Source organism: Castor canadensis, chromosome X, assembly GCF_047511655.1.
Source record: "Castor canadensis chromosome X, mCasCan1.hap1v2, whole genome shotgun sequence".
Classification (NCBI taxonomy): Eukaryota; Metazoa; Chordata; class Mammalia; order Rodentia; family Castoridae; genus Castor; species Castor canadensis.
Genome location: NC_133405.1, coordinates 88234708 through 88253408, shown reverse-complemented (window position 1 = coordinate 88253408; position 18701 = coordinate 88234708). Strand labels below are relative to the sequence as shown.

The window sequence follows — 18701 nt, the reverse complement described above, 5'->3', positions numbered from 1 at the left end:
AAGAGTTAAATGTTGAAGTTAAAGTTTCAGTGTTGAATTGGATTTACGTTCACTATCTGGGCAACTCTTCTTTATGGAATTCCTTATTTCACTAAATTATTTCAGAAATAATAAATAACTTTTTATGAGTTTTATACATCAAAAAAGATTTAACCTCCAATGTCTAGTTTCCTTTAAAAACAGGTATGTTAGAGCTGGAGGAGTGGCTCAAGTGGTAGAGTGCCTGCCTAGCAAGTATGAGGCCCTATACCACCAACCCCCCCCAAAAAAAACCTGGTATGTTAGCTTAATTCCCCCCAAATTCATGGCTGAATCTATTTTAGCCCTGGTGACTTCACAAGTACCTGCTTTAAATCACTTTTGCAATAAAATTACTAATCTTCTGACTGTCTGAATTAGTTTCAAAATAAATCACTGCTTTTAGATGTCTTCCACATATTACACTGAAACCAATCTCTAGGGTTGGGTTATGAATAATCTATATGCATTATGTGAATATCAAGGAACAAACTTTTCTCTTTTCGGGATAAAATATTAAGCAAAACTATTTAGCTTAGTTATTAAAATTATGAGAGATATCCATTTGATTTCAATCAAATCTAAACCTCTGTACCAGCAACTAGTGCTCCAACTAGACCTTAACAGAATTTGGGGAGTGGGATTAAGTAAGCATACTCATCATATCACCATTCAAGTTATTTTTTGTCTGGTTTCCATGGAAACATGTAGAGGAAGGAAACCATTAAAGATAAGTCTACTATTGGCAGATGCTGACAGATAGACAGGAGGAACAAAAGATGAAACTAGTGGTGGAATCCAGGAAATGACAAGAGAAGACGGGCTCAGCACTTCAGCTTAGTGGAACAAAACAAACTTTTATAGGAAATTTTAACCAAGGATCAATGAATTATCTTAAACTGCATTGGGAGTGAAGGAAGATAAACACATGGAAGACTTGGAAAGGCAGTGAGGTGGTCCAGTGAGAGGATCTCCTACAAAGGAAAGGACACCCTCTTGGTGTCTAAATTTTTTCATCTAGAACTCATTAAGACTGTTTGTCCTTTTATCTTATCATGTAAGGATGATACACAGCTAAGACAGGATCTCTCCAAAGACTTTTTTCTTCTTTCTTTTGTATTAGCATATATTACTTGTACAAAGTAATGGTTTTCACTATGATATCTTCATACATACACATGGTGAACTTTGATCATATGTGCCACTTCTATTATCCTCTTATTCCCCATGCTCCCATTCTACAATGCTAATAGTCTCATTTTTTACTTTCATGTCTTCTTCTCCCCTAAATTCCACATTTGAGAGAAAATGTGATACTTGCTTTTATAAGATTGGTTTATTGTACTAGTTCCATACATTTTCCTAAAACAACATGATTTCATTCTTCTTTATGACTGGATAAATATCTATCCATTGTGTATATATATCACATTTCCTATTTTTTGGGGGGGGGTATGACTTTGTTTTTTAAAAAAGTATATGCTATAAAACGTTTGACTTGGAAATTTTTTTTCTTTTATTCATATGTGCATACAATGTTTGGGTCATTTCTCCCCCCTTCCCCCCGCCCCCTCCCTGCCCCCCCTCACTTCCTTCCTCTTCCCCCGCTACCCCCTTGATACCAGGCAGAAACTATTTTGCCCTTATCTCTGATTTTGTTGAAGAGAGAGTATAAGCTATAATAGGAAGGACCAATGGTTTTTGCTAGTTGAGATAAGGATAGCTATACAGGGAGTTGACTTGCATTGCTTGACTTGGAAATTTTTACTACAAGTAGGAAAAACAAAACAAAAAAACTTCTAAACACCAGCACAAATACATAATGTATACTTTAACTGTGACTTTTCTTTATGTAATACTTCTCTAATATGATATCTCATATTGTGTTTAAAAAGAATACAGGAAGAATCACAGAATCCTGGATTTTGTGGCACATGGGTACCCTATTGGAGCTAGGAAAGGAGCCTTGGAAGGTGACAAGAGAACAGAGACGAACAATCTAAAGCATATCAACAGCTGTGGGTTTTGAAAAATGCCATTAAAATGAACCTGAGAATGCCTTTAGACACAGCTCATATTCTAATGAACATCACAGAATTCACAGCAGGATTGTAAAGGCAGGAATGCAATTTTATGGTGGGGTTTTAGTCATGATTTTCATCTCACTCTACTGTATGCAAAGGAATAAAGAAAAGTTATGATCTGCACTTTAATCAGCATTAACTAAATCACAGCAGTAAGAAACTCTATAAAGGTAGGAAAACAGACTGGCCCTTAATTAAGTCTTAAAGCCTAGTAAAATTCATACTGGGTAAAGAATCATATAAATTTAAACAATGTGAAAAATCCCTTAAAGAGTTTAATTTTAGTAACCAGAGAATTCAAACTGAAGAGAAAATGATTTTCACCAGAAGTAAAAGAAACAAAAAAACTACTAAACTCGGGCATAAATATATAATGCATACTTAATTATAGCTATATGAAATGTATTTTAATGTAATACTTCCATAACATGACACCTCTTATTGTGCTAAAAAAAATACAGATACTAGAAAACTGCATAATCTTGTAGCAGATTCTGTGGCACATGGGGTACCCCTTATTGGAGGTAGAAAAGGTTGAGAGAAAAGGAAGACAATCTAAAATGAAACACACAATCGAAAATGAAAAAAAGCAACAATGCCTTTAGATAACACTCACACATTAGAAAATCCCACACTGAAGAGAAACCCTTTAGATGTAACAAAAAAGAGGTGTTAAACAGTGGTTCATTTCTTAAATTCACTATCAGAATTTCCATAAGAAAAACTTTATGAATGTACTAAATACACAAAGTATTTAACTAACAGGGTAGAATTTGAAGAAATAAACACTAAGCAGTAGACAGGCACTTCTCAACCACTCTAAATAAAATAGCATCCATCCCAAGTGACATTAGCCCCTTATTTATACCTTACATTATCTTCTTAGTCATCACTTGACACACAACACATTTTTCTCCCACTAGAATACAAGCTCCATAAGAGGAGAACTTACAAAGCTTTATTATCAGTGTGTAGGATAAAATATGCATGTAGTAAGCACACAGTAATTGATGAATGGATCAATTATAGAACTTATGTGGAGTATTTGGTATTTTGAAGTTATTTTATTCTAAATTAAAGAAAATTTACTTAGCAGGTTTTAATGCATACAAAAATGTGTAGCTCATTTATAACACACTGGAGTAAAAGGCATTGTAACTTCTCCAGTTGTTGGGGGGATGGAAAGTTATACAAAAAGCACCCTCATAATTGTACCAACTAGTGAGCTCATAAGGGCTATAAGGCAGTCCCCAGCTCTGAAGAGAAAGTCCTCTTGTCTTCTCAGGTTAACAAGAGTAAACTAACACTTTACTCCTGTGAGGACTGTATATATCCCTATTTTCCTTGTTAATCACTGCTATGTACAGGGCATGGCAGTTTGGAATCCAATAGCAGCAACCCTTTGTGCAGTTTGGCATTTAGAATCATGCCTCATTAATTCAAAAAACATTAGTAAGGGACTACCATGCATTATGTACTACCTTTATTAAGGAAAATAATTACAAAGCCATGTGATTAGTGTGATAATGTGAGGGGGAAGAGTATGGGAAGACAACAAAGAAGCATCCAATTTTGACTGGAAAGAGCTAAAAAAGCCTTTGGACACAGGATCACTGAAGCTGTATCCTAAAAGGTAAGTAGGCATTTACTTGGCACAAAACAGGGTGCAGAAGTAATGATACCTACAAAAGGTACTGAGTTTGAAAAACATAAGCACACTTGAGGAAGAAACTGGAAGTACTGTGATTATTTAATCACGAGCTCCAAAAGAAGGGATAATCTGTGCTTCTAAAAACTGTATTACAGCTATTTAAATATTTACACTTAAAAAGCAAAGGTATTTTCATAATAAAACCTGCTAAAATGCTAATTTACACAAAAATCCTCATGGCTGTATAAGGATAAGCCAGGAGGGCTGGACAGAGATAGGGAGTTTCCCCTCGCACCCAAGACTCAATCAGAAACTTTATGCTTATCAAAAAGGAGCCTGGGGTTTCAATGTTTGAGGGACAAGGTCCGGAACACAAGCACACAGTACATGTGTAGAAATGAGGCTGGAAAGGTAGGAATTCTGTGTTTCTTTGCTCTGTGGAAGATCCAAAAATGAGAAATCAAAGCAGAAAAGTTTTTGCATAAAAGATAATGATTTGTTATTTGGACATACTAAATTTAAAATTTCTCTGGGATATTTGTCTTAGTGAAGACTTTTAATAGGCAGTTAGAAATAAGATTTAGAGAACAAGAGGAAGGCTGAGATTTAAGTTACTGGTTTGGGAGTCAGCGATATTATAGGTGATAAAAGCAATGGTTATGAATGACATCATATGACAAGAGCATTTAGAAAAAAAGCAAAGGAAGCTGGGCGCTGGTGGCTCACACTTGTAATCCTAGCTACTCAGAAGGCAGAGATCAGGAGGCTCGCAGTTTGAAACCCACCCAGGCAAATAGTTTCTGAGACCCTATCTTGAAAAATCACTTCACAAAAAAGGGGCTGGTAGAGTAGCTCAAGATGAGTTCAAGCCCCAGTATCGCAAAACAACAACAACAAAAAAAAAAAAAAAGGAAAAAAGTGAAGAATAGAATTCTAGATTCTAGTGATGATCGATACCAAAAAGGTAGGCAGAAAATGAGAATCTATAGGGAAATGAGGGAAATAGCATAAATGAATTCTGTAGAATAGATTAGCCTTCATCAGGAAGCAGCACCTCTAAAACAGGGGAAATTAATAAATATTAGTTAACATCCTTATAGTCTTATTTTCTATATGAGGGAAGGGCACAGGGCCTGAGAAAAGCAATAAAGTTTGGTTCAGCCACAGTAACAAACAAGAGGCTTTCAGTGAGGGTTCCTCTAAAGTCAAGTGAGATACTTGTAGTGATTCCACTTTGAAGGGTTGTATGCCCTTCCCACAGAGCTCAGCATTATTTAAAAAATGAATAACAGAATTAATTCAACATGGAGAGCATGCAGAAAGAGTAGGCCAAAAGACAATAAAGAAACAGGAATGAGTGACAGTAGTTCATATGGTGCTCCATGAAGCTGATAGTGGACAAAGAAGCAAGAAAACCTGAGAGGGGCTAACATTTGAGGAGTAAGGGCAGCAGTCAAAAAAAGAAGGCTGTAAAGATGCTCCGAACTATAGAATGAAAGGAGACAACAAAAACAAGGAAGTAAAAAAGATGGTAAGATGAGAGTCATCATCAGATACTGAAATTTTTAAAATTTCAGAAACAGAAACTCAGGATGGTAGATTTTCAAGGTGTAGCCATGGGAGTATTACTGGAATGTGACAAACTCACTGTGACAGAAGTCTAGTGTATTAGCAAGGCATCATGCAGATCATTCCAAGATGACAACAGGAAAGATATCAAATTGAGCTGTTTGGCCTTTAGCATTTCACCGTCATTATTAAAAGCAAAAAATATTAAAACTTTAATACAGTATAAAAAGATGCTCCCTGAAAGAATTTGAACTAATGATGGACTAAATGAACTTGGTTTCTATCTTCATTACTTCAGAAACCATGCATTTTATTTTAAACAAAATAAGAAAATAATTTTTTAATTTTTATTAATTAAATGCCTAAAGCAGAAATTTAAAATATGATTAGTAATGCATGGCAAAATAATTAAGCACAACAATTCCTTTGTGGAGTCTTTTGTTACTTACCTTGTTAGAAATGGAATCTGAATATTAGTCATAATTTTTCATTTTGCTTACATTTATATCCCATAGTATATATATTTAAAGCAATATGGTGAACTTTAATCTTTGAAGCATGGCAATCTTCAGAGTAGATGAAATTTTGTCATATATCTTTCACCACAATCAAAAAATAATAACCTAATCAGCCAATGTGGTGTACATCTGTAATTCCAGCATTTGGAAGGCTGAAACAGGAAGATCATAAGTTCAAGGCCAGCCAGAGCTACACAGTGAGCTGGTGGTCAGCCTAAGCTACATAGTGAGATTCTGTCTCAAAAAACCAAAAAGACAAATACAAACAAACAATATTAGGAAAAAAAAATTTTTAAAGCTAAATTGGATTCCTCCTTACTAGCAACAGGATATCTATAATTCAAACTGACTTAGATTAATATATATGCCATTTTAGAAATTAAATAATCATTTCTTCACATGTTTCAGAATATATAGTGAAAGATGATAAAATTTAGAGAAGGGTAACCATACTGGATATCTATACGTAGTGCAATGTTCTCAAAATCAGTGGCAGTATGTCTTGTTTTCTGAAACCTTATTTTCCATTTCATGGAAAATAACAAGTAGTTAACAATAACAAGTAGTTCATAAACTATCTGTCTCAGTGATGTTGAAAGAAGTTTAAAATTTGTTTTGCATTTGTTGTATTCCACTCTTGTTCTTTCAGTTTTCTCCTACTTCTTGGAAATCTAAGAGTTCTTTGTGCATACTGCAGGTTGTTCCAAAAACCCATCTCCACTTCAGGATTTTCTGGCTACTGATCTACACGGTGTTTCAATACCCAGTAACACATTTCTCCACTGCACATCACAGCCAGCAAATGAATATCACTAAATATTCCTGCACTCAGTAATTTAGCTGTTGTCTAGGTCTTGGAAAGAAACTCCTTCATTTAACTGGATAGGACACTAATAATTCAGTATCTGTAGCAAGTAATTGATTCCATCAACAAGGTACTTTTCAAGCAAACTACTTTTTCTCAAAAGCCACTCTCTTCTTTTAGTCAGAGAGTGACAATACATATACATACAGGGATCCTTGCCTCCAAGAGAGACATTCCAGTAGCTCATCACCAAGCAAATAGCAAGGTTTTGGAAGCATATTGTTTTCTTTTACTAAAATTTCCAGTTCTGAAAGAAAACTGATCAGCTCTTTTACTTTCTGTGAACATGAGTCCTCAGGAAAATCTTCATCTATTAGCTTATTCTCCTCAAAGTATATCATAACCAACAGAGCCTGTGTATAAAGTTCTGGAAGATTTGATGGATTTGAACATTCTTTCTCGTTTCAAGTTTTCTAGAGCTGGAGGCCCAAATTAAAACATGATCAGACGTCTTAACCTACAGCTTTGCTAAGCTGCTGTATGTGGGCCTGAGCCACATACACCCACCTCACCACGCTGGAGACTGCAGCCACCATGGCCATAATGGGCGGGCGCACCCAGGCCCTATATATCACATTTTCTTTATTTGTTAATCCCTTGGCAGGCACCTACACTGATTACACAACTGGATTATTATGAATAGGGCAGTGAAAAACATAGGTATGCAAGGCATCTCTATTGTATGCTGACTTTGATTCATTTGAGTATATACCCAGAAGTGCTATAGCTGGATCATATAGTAGTTCTATTCTTAGTTTTCTAAGGAACTTCTATACCAATTTGCCCAGTGGCTGTGCTAATTTACATTGCCACCAACAGTGTAACAGTGGCCCCTCATCCTTATTAGGCTTTGTTGTTGTTTGTTTTCTTGATGATAGTCCTTCTGACTGGAATGAGATGGAATCTCAATGTAGGTTTGATTTGCATTTCCCTGATAGCCAAGGATGCTAAACATATTTTCCATGTATTTATTAGCCATTTGTACTTGTTTTGAGAGCTGTTACTTCAGTTCATTTACCCATTCGTTTATTGAATTATTTGTTCTTTCCCTGTTTAATCCCCATCAGTGAATAGATGGCAGATTCTCATCCATTCTGTAGGCTGTCTCTTCACTCTACTGCTTCTTTTGCTATGTAGAAGCTTGTTAATTTGATGTAATCCCACTTGTCAATTCTTGCTATTATTTCCTGAACTATTGGAGTCTTATTCAGAAATTCATTGCCTATGCGTGTATCTTAAAGTGTTTCCCCTATGTTTCCTCTATTAGTTTGAAATTTTCAGGTCTTACATGAATGTCTTTGATCCATTTAGAATTGATTTTTGTACAGGGTGAGAGACAGGGATCTAGTTTCAGTCTAGTTTCTACATGTGGGTATCCAGTTTTCTCAGCACTACTTGGTAAAGAGATTGTCTTTTTTCCAATGTATGTCTTTGGGACCATTGTCAAGAATCAGATGGCTGTAGCTATATGGTTTATTTCTAGGTCTTCTATTCTACTACATTGGTTTACATGTCTGTTTTGGGGCCAATACCATGATGTTTTTGTTACTATGGACCTGTGGTATAGTTTGAAGTCATTTTAACAATGCTAAGACTTCCTATATATGAATATGGGATAGTCTTCTTTTTTTGAACAATGTTTTGTAGTTTTCATTATAGAAGTCTTATACTTCTTTTTAAAAATATAATCATAAGTATTTTAATCTTTCAAAGACTAGCACTATAAATGCTATTCTAACTGGAATTGTTTTCTTAATTTCATATCTAAGATTTTTCATCACAAACATATAGGAATATAATTGATTTTTGTACAGTCTCCAACTTAGACAAACATAATTTTTCAACTTTATGATGACTTGAAAGCAACATACACTTAGTAGAAACTGTACATCAAATTTTGAATTTTGATATTTTGCAGACTAGCAAAATACAGTATCATATTCTTTCATAACACTGAGCTCCCAGCCAGACACACAATAACCAGGGCGAACAACAGATACTCTGTAGTGTGTTGATATGGTGTACTGTGCTACCAGCATTTTTGGGATATAGATGTTTAATAAATTATATGAGATAGTCAGTATTTTATCATAAAATAGGCCTTATGTTAGATGTTTTTGCCCTGATGTAGGCTAATCTAAGTGTTCTGAGCATGTTTAAGGTAAGCTAGATGAAGCTATGATGCTCAGTAGGTAAAGTATATTAAGCCCATTTTTGATTCACAATATTTTCAGTTTTAAATTTGTCTATCAGAATGTAACCCCATCCCAAGTTGCGGAGCCTCTGTATATTGATCTTGTATCCTGAAACCTTGCTAAACTTGGCTATTAGCTTAATTCTTTAGAGGACTCCTTAGGATTTTCTGTACTAAAAATCATATCATTTGTGAATAAAGATAATTTTGTATCTTCGTATCCAATGTGGACGAATTTTATTTCACTCTTTTGCCTAATTTCCCTAGCCAGAACATCAGATAAAATGATCCTCAGAAGTGGTAAGCGTGTACATCCTTGTCTCGTTCCTGATCTTAGGGAAAAAGCATCGTATCTTTCTCTATTAAGCATGATATTAGCTATGAGTTTTTCATAGATGCACTATTTCAGGCTGAGGAAGTACACTTACATTCATAGTCTGTTACATGTTTTTACCATGAAAGTGTGCTGAATTTTGCTAAATGCTTTTTGAGCATCTATTGATTGGATCACGTGAATTTTTATATTATTAATATGATGTATCACTGAATAAATTTAATTGATAGTAAACCAATTTTGCATTCCAAGGATAAATCTTACTAGGTTTTGGTATATAATTCATTTTGTGTATGCTGCTGTATTTGATTTGCTAGTACTTTATTGAGGATACTTATATCCATGTTCATAAGAGAAATTGGTCTACAGTTTGTTTTCTTGAGATGTCTTTTTCTGGTTTGTTATCATAATATTGGACTAATAAAATTAACTAGTAAGTGTTCCTTCTTTTTAAATTTATTTATGTACTATTACTTTTTTATTACCATATTATTGTTGTATTGGGGGTACATTGTGACATTTACAAAAGTGCATGATAGAGTTTTTTTAGTGATGATTCTATAAGATGAAAAGCAAGGAGTATCTAAAACAGTGTTTACTTTGCAATATATATTTATATATATAATATTTTTTATTTCTGAATAATTTTCCCCTAAAATATTAGTGGGGTTTGTATTCTTTATTTTGAAAGAAAAATGGGTAGGCAACACATTGGGAAAGTATGTCATGCTTCTCTCACAGTCTGGGTGGCAAGAAATTTGCTGGGAAAATTGAAAGGGTGAAATAGAAGAGAAATTCCAAGGCATGAAGGGGAAAAATTGCACAGAATGATCCTGGGGAACTAATAGCAAAGAGACTGCAAGTTTAATTTAGCAAGCACACAGTCACCCACAGGTCTGGAAGAAACAATCTGTACAATACTTAATACTGTGGGGCTCCCAAGATTCACTTACACAGTTTAATCTTCTAATTTCTTATAATTTGACTTCACTTACCCATTTATTCATTGGGTGTTTGAATTTTTGGCAGATTAGTTTTTGAGCTCCTTATAAATTTTGATTATTAATCCCTTGTCAGATGCATAGCTGGCATTTTCTCCCATTCTTTATGCTATTTCCTTTGCTGGGCAGAAGTTTTATTTTGATGCAATCCCATTTGTTAATCTTTTCTCTTATTTGCTGAGCTATGGGAGTTCTATTCAGGAAGTTATTGCCTATGCCTATGTGGTTCAGTGTTTTACCTATTCTTTCCTGTAGAAGCTTCACTGTTTCAGATGTTACATTAGAATCTTTGATCCAGTCAGGCACTGGTGGCTCACGCCTGTAATTCTAACTACTCAGAAGGCAGAGATCAGGGAGGATCGCAGTTTGAAACCAGCCCTGGACAATTAGTTCCCAAGACCCTATCTCAAAAATACCTAGCACAGGTTCTGCCTGGAAGCGAGGGGGGTTGGGGGGAGAGACTGGGGGCGGGAGGGACAGGGGGGAGAAATGACTCAAACAATGTATGCACATGTGAATAAACAAATAAAAAAATACCTAACACAAAACGGGCTGGTGGAATGGCTCAAGTAGTAGAGCACCTGCCTAGCAAGCATGAAGCCCTGAGTTCAAACTCCAGTACTACGAAAAAAAAAGCTTTAAATAAAAACAAAGATCTCCAATGCACTTTGAATTTATACTAATACAAGGTAAGAGACAGGTATCTAATTTCAGTCTTCTACATTTGGATATCCAGTTTTCCAGCATCATTTGTTGAAGAGGCTATTTTTTCTCCAATGCATGTTTTGGGCTCTTTTGTCAAAAATCAAGTGGCTATATATACATGAGTTTACATCTGGATTTTCCATTCTGTTCCATTGATCTTCATGTCTGTTTTTGTGCCAGTATCATGCTGTTTTCATTACTATGACTCTGTTGTATAGCTTGAAGTCAGGTATTGTGATACCTCCAGTGTTACTCTTTTTGCTTAGGATTGCTTTGACTATTCGAGGTCTTTTGTGCTTCCCATATAAACTTTAGGATTATTTCTTCTATCTCTGTGAAGAATGTCATTGCAATTTTGATGGGGATTGAATTGAATGTATAGATTGTTTTGATAGTATAGACATTTTCACAATATTGGTTTTGCCAATCCATGAGCATGGGAGGTCCTTCTACCTTCTGATGTCTTCTTCCGTCTCTCTCTTCAGCAATTTATGGTTTTTATTGTAGAGGTCTTTCCCTTCCTTTTTTGATTCCTAGATATTTTTATGCTATTGTGAATGGATCGTTTTCCTGATTTCTTATTCAGTCTATTCATTGTTATTGTGGAGAAAAGCTACTGATTTTTGTATATTGATTTTGTATCCTGCTGTTTTGCTGAAAGTTTTTATAAGATCTAAGGGATTTTGGGTGAAGTTTTAGGTTCTTTTATTATAAGATCACATCATCTGCACATAGGAATAATTTGACTTCTTCTTTCCCTCTGTGAATCCCTTTCATTTGTTTCTTCTGTCTTATTGCTTTGGGTAGGAATTCTAGTACTATACTGAGCAAGAGTGGCAGATGCAGAAAAAGCCTTCAACAAAATTCAATACCCTTTCATGACTAAAAAAACCTTTAATAAAACAAAGGAATAGAAGGAACATACCTCAAATTTATAGCCAACATCATACTAAATGGGGAAAAAACTGAAACCATATTTATTAGGCGAGTCTGGAAAGTGGTATGGAAGGACTTCAGATCATATCCCCCAAATACAGGGCCTTTGGAGTCATCTTTAAGATTTGTTGCCTACAGAGCTGCTTCTCCCCCAACTCAGTTCTCACTTCTTTCCCCCATTCTACTGGCAGGGGTGGAGAGGAGCACAGTATAACCAGACAATGATTCTTAATTGACAAACTGAGTCTACAATATGGTTGCCATAGGCATTTGGTGGCTCAGTGTAGTAGTTTGCCTCTGGGCTCTGGTAGGATCCATGTGCCAATTAAGAAGTTGTCAAATGTAGAAGTATGCCAGACATGATACATGAGCTCATTATTAGTGCCTTATAGACAAGTTACAGCCACTACACTTCCCCGTGCCATAGTCTAGCAGTCAGCAGAGGTGTATCTTTGTGAGAGTTGGAAGGGAGAATCACAGTCTTGTTTCCACCTGCCAAGACTATCATTCTTGAGAGAATCCCCTTTCTGCCACATAATACAAGTTTTAAACTTGTGCCCTTCATCCAAGCTCCTGGCTATTGGTTCTCAACCATCCTTCTTATGTTAGCTTTCCATAATTATACCCTTCAAGAGCATGCCCTTAATAACCTAAAGACTTCCCACTAGGCTCCACCTCTTAGAGGTTCCACCACCTCTCAGTAGTGCCACCCTGAGGATCAAGCCTTTAACACATGGCTCTTGTGGTACATTCAAGATCCAAACCACAGTTATGGGGATGTAGCTCAGTTGTAGAATGCTTGCCTAGTATGGATAAGATTATGGGTTCAATTCCCAGTTCTACAAAAAGATTCAAACCATAGCGCCCCTACACATATTCACCAAAGAAAATTGAAGCAAAACCTTCTCCTGCTCCTTTTCAAAGGCCATCAATCCAAATTTACCTTGAAATAATTTTTCCAGATCCTATGGAATAGCCTGTTAAAGTCTGAAGAGTTGAACAAACTCACAACCATTCTTGCTTTTGATGTTCATAGCAATCCTCAGAGGTCCATATTATTTATCATATTTTAACAGATGAGGAAATAGTCTAGACAGGAAGTAAGTTCCTTGTTCTGAAAGCATGCAAACAGACTGTCCTTGTCTAGCAGGCTTCTAAGTCTCATTAATCAACACCTTTATGTTATTATGTGTCAGATGGCAGGGGAGGATAGTGTTAGACAAGATGATCTACATTTCAGCCTACTACTCTATAGTTCTAGATAGCAGAGCAAGGTCTCAAATGCAGGTCTTCTTCCTCATCATTCTAAGCTCTTGGCATTGTGCTACTAGATGTGAAGTCCTTGAGAACAGGTGCCACACCTTATATATGTTTGTGTCCTATACTTAACATGGCTTAGAATTATCCATTGATGACATAATTGTTGATTCAACTGTTTGTTGATTTCAAGGTAGTAAAGATTTGTTGGATAGTCACTATATGCCAGGTACTATTCTCAATGTTTTTCATCTGATAATATACCTACAAGATGCATACTATTATGTGCATTATGAAGATGAAGAAATAAAGATAGAGAGAAGCAAACTAACATGGATGATAAATATTAGAGCAAGGACTTCCCCTAGGCAGTCTGGTTTCAGAACCCTGCCCCTAATAATTCTACTACACTGCCTTCCAGTATGCAGTGAATGCATGCATGCATTATTCTCCATAACAATCATTCACTGACCCACCAAGAACTCATAGAGGAGACCTGATAGGAGATATTAGGCCTGAAGCCACAGGCGCTCTCTTCTTTCTTCTCTGCTCAGGCATCCCAGCTGGGGCCCTCTCTTTCTATTGTTCATACTTACCAACTAGAAAGCCTGGCCCCACCCAAGCCTGGATTTCCTCTACTCCCTAGCCAAATTCCCAGCCAAAGGAAAACAGCTCATTACCACCTGACTCACATCCTCCAAATGAGCAGAAGCACTGACATGCCAAAAGCATGAATAGCAAGAAAGCCAAATTTGCAGATGTACCTAGCATAGCAGAAAGAACAAACCCATGGGAATAAAAGATACCAGCGTAAGTGTCTCACTCTCCTTAGAGGGCACAAAGGAAAACAGCCTCTCCTTGCTATGAAAATTATGATCTGTAAACTTGTTCCTGCTTATGCAACACAGTTCCTGTCCAAAGTATGATTCAGATGAAAGCCCAGGGAACAGGTTTCAGTGTGATAATGGTGATAATAATAACAGCTACTTTTATACGGCCTTATTCTGTGGTACAAACTGAGTACTATCAATATTGTGTCTTCTAGATTTTCCCAACAATCCTGTGAAGCAGCTGCTACTAGATACTCATTTTACAAATAGAAATTAAGTTAATTGCTCAAAGCCACATTGTTCCAAAGCAAAAGAGTCAAGACTGCTATCCAAGACCAGCTGAGGCTTGAGCTGTAATCTTAATTATCACCCTCTGCTGCTTTTCTAATTGTCTCTCAAAACCCTTCAGTCCTGCAGTGTGAGCATTCAGGATTGCAGATAGGATTAATGAAGGTATTATTATTATTTTACAAGACCATAGTGGCCAGGTGCTGGCCCAGCAACTCTTGCTGTATCTCATGAGCCAACGTACTCATATTACAAACAGTGGCAGTGAGGACCAGAGAAAGAAATCAACTTACTTGAGGTCCTTGATAGTAAGGCAACTCCCAGTGCACCTTGCCTTCTAGTACTCCATGAGGCTGCTTTTGATCACACCTCCTTCTAGCAGTGATTCATATAGAATCAAAGGATCAAACAGTTCTCAGATTTGGATACCTCAGTGATTGAATCATTTTGCTTGAAATACAAATCAATTGTACAGTTTTAACATATATGCAATTTTCAAACTATTTGTTATCATTCTCTCTCTCTCTCTGTTTCTTTCACACACACACACACACACACACACACAAAGGGAAAAAGGGGAGGGGACCAGGGGAAACAATGATGCTCTAAAATTGTGCATCCTTTCACATGTCAGAAAACCTAGAGCTGGGAATCCTCAGACCAGAAACTTGTGATTATTTAGGATTTCTCAGATTCTGCCTTTCTTTTCTCTCTCTCTCTCTCCTTTCTTTTTTGGTGGTACTGGTGTTTGAGCTCAGAGTTTTTTGTTTGCTAGTCAGGCATTCTATGGCTTGAATAACAACTTCAGCCCTTTATACTCTGGTTATTTTGGAGATAGGTTCTCACTTTTTGTCCGCACTGGCCTGGATCATGATACTCCTATTTATGTTTCCTGCCATAGATGGGAGGACAGGAGCACAACACTGCACCCAGCTTTTTTTCCATTAAGATGGGGTCTTCCAAGCTTCTTTTGTCTAGACTGGCTTCAAAGCATGATATGTCCAATCTCAGCCTCCCACATAGCTGGAATGATAGGAATGCACCACTGCACCCAGCTATCAGTTGAGATGGAGGCCTCAGGAACTTTTTGCCCAGGCAAGCCTCAAAGAGCAGTCCTCCTGATCTTAGCCTCCTAAGTAGCTAGGATTACAAGCCTCAGTCACTTGTGGCCTGGCTTGATTTCTCAGGATTTTCTGAAGGCAGAGAGGTTAAAAAAGTCTGGGGCAAAATAATACCAACAGGTAGATAAGTTCATAAGTTTCCCAGGCTCTATATGGGTGTCTCTACCCTCAGGAATAACCTTACATGTATGAATTGTGAAAACAATAGCCTCTTCATTGAGGCTTCAGGCTGCATGCTTGAAAAAATGTTTATTAGGTTCACCATTACCTCTTATATTGGTCAGTTTTCAAAATGCCATTACCTCTGGTGGGAGAAGAGAGTTTCTCAGATCTCTGAAGCCTTAGTGCATGCCTCTGACAGGATAAGAAGGCAGAAAGGGATCTGAGAATGAGAGAGCACAGAAAAATGAAGCAAGCATGCCAAAGACCAACTTCACTGGAACTTACTGTCTAGCTCTCTCCTTTCCCCCACTGATCAATCACCAACTATATGACCTAATCTTTACATCTTCTCTGTGGAATTCCCATAAAGCAAAGATCTCATTGCTGCAGTGATGGTTATCTCATTATCCTTTTCCCATTTTACCCATTTCATCACTAGAAATTTTGTCCCTTTGTGGAGCTTAATCTTGTCATTCTGTAGCTTCAGGAACATATACAAAATATTCAACAACAGTTAGTTTCCTCCCAATTCCCTTCTACACATGGGTGGAGTCACAACAGACCAGGTCTGCTCCTTCTTCCCCATATCAGGTATCCTTAAGCCAAAGACTACATCCCTTGTGTTTTCTCTTTTGAAGCTATGCCATCCCAGCTCCTTCAACCTTCTCTACACAGCTCACCAGTCTACAGTTTTGGTTTTTGGGAAGTCTCTTTCACATGTGAGGTCCACATATTTTTCTTAGCTTTCATGCCCCAGACTTCTCCACCACAGGACACTCACTAATTTCTACATACATATCTATAGGCTCAAGGAATTGAAAAAGACTGTGGGAAAACATCTGGTGTGGGCATCTCAAAATGGTAAGTATTAACAGGAACACTAAGGCCCAGAGAAGAGAAAAAACACCACTCATTAAAAACGTTCATTTAGCCAGTATCTTTCTTCAAAGATAACATTATCAAAGTGTAATTTGGACCATCTAAGTCAGAACTGAGGCATGCTAAAATTAGGAAAAGTTCAGGACTCAAAAAAAATGTATGATTTAATATTGACCATGCTCTGGGTCAGAGACCACTCTCACCTGGCCCGGGAACCACCCATACCCCTCCTCACTCATTGATTATTGGATGGGAATCACCTGTTTTCTCACTTACCATAGATTTGCATAAGTTTTAAAAGCCTCTTAAGAAGAGAAGCACACTCTCTCTGCTTCCTGGCTTCCACCTGTGTTTTCCTTCCCTAACTTTTAATAAACTCCATTTACTCCCACGTGTCTTGCCAATAGATTCTCCCATGAGGGACACAAGGACCTTGGAAGTCTTCTGATCACAGACTCCACCGTGTTGCTAACAGAACCACCAGAATCAGAATCTCTGGGAGTTGGAAGAAAAGCACCTACATGTTAAACAAGCATTGTTTAAACAGTGGAGTTTGAGAAATAGTACCTAAGAATGAGACGGAATTTCACCAGTGCGGTCTTGCATTCTATGAACATTTGTTGATAATAGAAGCTGAGGTTCCCTCTCTAAGCCTCATTAATCAACACCTTGGGCAGCCTGCTGCAACTCCCTGGCTTCAGTCCAGACAGCTATGATGCACCAGATGACATTGCAGGAGTTCAAGATTCTTTACTGAAAGAGAAAAAGCTCTAGGAGACAATATCTAAATATTCAGAAAGCCATTCTTTCAGACATATCACAAGATCTAAGAGATGCTATTACTTCTCTGTATTATCAGTTGGAACATATTCCTACTTCAATCAGAGATCATCCTCTCCTCTCTTAAAATCAAATTGTAAAACTGGAGCACAAAAGCATAAGTGCCAACCTAAATGGTCCTGCTGTGCCTCTTCAGCCTCTCAGACTCTGTTTTCCTGACCACTTCTCCATATTATTTTCCTTAATAAGCTTAACTTCACACTTCTTACAATTCTTTTCTGCTGTCACTCTCCAGACTAAAGCATTCAGCAGTGCAGCTGCTTCACAATGCTTCAACTCCCAAAGTACAGGCAATGACTCCCTCTTGGTATTTGAATGGCCTCGATTCACCATTGACTCTACCTGTCATTTTTATGTGCACTGTATGTTTAGGGCTTATTATTTTATCAATCTAAAGCTGACACAAGATATAGCCATTTGAAGGAGTCAAGATGGTGGATTGTTGACAACCTCCACCTCACTGAGTACCAACAAACTTGAAAGATAAACTTAGATTCATGGCTAAAAGGTAGTTGGTCTGGTTAGTCTGTTAAATAAGAGGTTGCCAAAATATAAACAGACCATATCTATATTGACCAACAGCCAAATAAGCCTTTTATTATTTTTAAATTTTTTTATTATTGTTGTACTGAGGGTACATTGTGACATTTATCAAAGTTCTTACAATATATTCACAGTTGAATTCACCCCGCGATCATTTTCCTTTTTCCCCCCTACCCCCATTCCTGGAATGGTTTCAACGAGTTCTATTCTTCCATTTTCATACATGAGTACATAATATTTAATATTTCCACCCTCCTAAACCTTTCAAAACACAAATCTGCACTAGGCGTGCATGTACCAGCAGGAGCCCATTCCATACCACACCACTGACATGACCTGAGTTTTGTTGGCAGGTACTCTTTTCCTTTTTTCTTTCCTCTTTCTTCCAACATCTGGACCAGAGTAGCCTCCAGGCCATGAGAACCACATGATGTGCTAAAAACTAACAAGGCTATGAGCATTGCAAGAATCTGGGGAGTCACAGACTGTGGAGAAAGGGATGGTTGACCTGGGGATCTCACTGAAACCACAGAGAGATGAGCCTACAAACTACTCAAGGGAGCTAGTCACCTTCAGTCCTGAGGGCTGCTGCACAGACCAGCTAAGCTTGTGAGAATCTGACTGTTCTGCCAAAGAGAATCTGGACTGAGTGAAATCTCTTGCCCTGCCTTGGGGGAGGAGTGCTGGGGTAGCTGCTCAGTTTAGCATGTTTCTATACAAAGGAAGGCAGTGAGGGAGCAGGCTAGCCAAGCTTGAGCTCGGCTAGCGGGAATAATAACTCATTTGACCACCTCTGAGAAGCCCTGTAGCAGGCTGAAACCAACTGCCACCTATAGAGAAGAGACTCTAGCCAAACAGCCTGAGCTAAAACTCTCAGACTAGTGTGGTGGGGGAGGTGAGCCTCTA

The 18701-nt window shown here is 37.5% G+C and overlaps 1 protein-coding gene and 1 pseudogene across 4 annotated transcripts in view; both read right to left on the bottom strand.

The window, feature by feature from the left end:
- Arhgef9 (Cdc42 guanine nucleotide exchange factor 9) overlaps window positions 1-18701 on the bottom strand; it is a 354155-nt gene that overhangs the window by 273155 nt on the left and 62299 nt on the right. The window lies entirely within an intron of this gene.
- LOC141419658 (RAB7A-interacting MON1-CCZ1 complex subunit 1-like) lies at window positions 5889-8584 on the bottom strand (annotated as a pseudogene).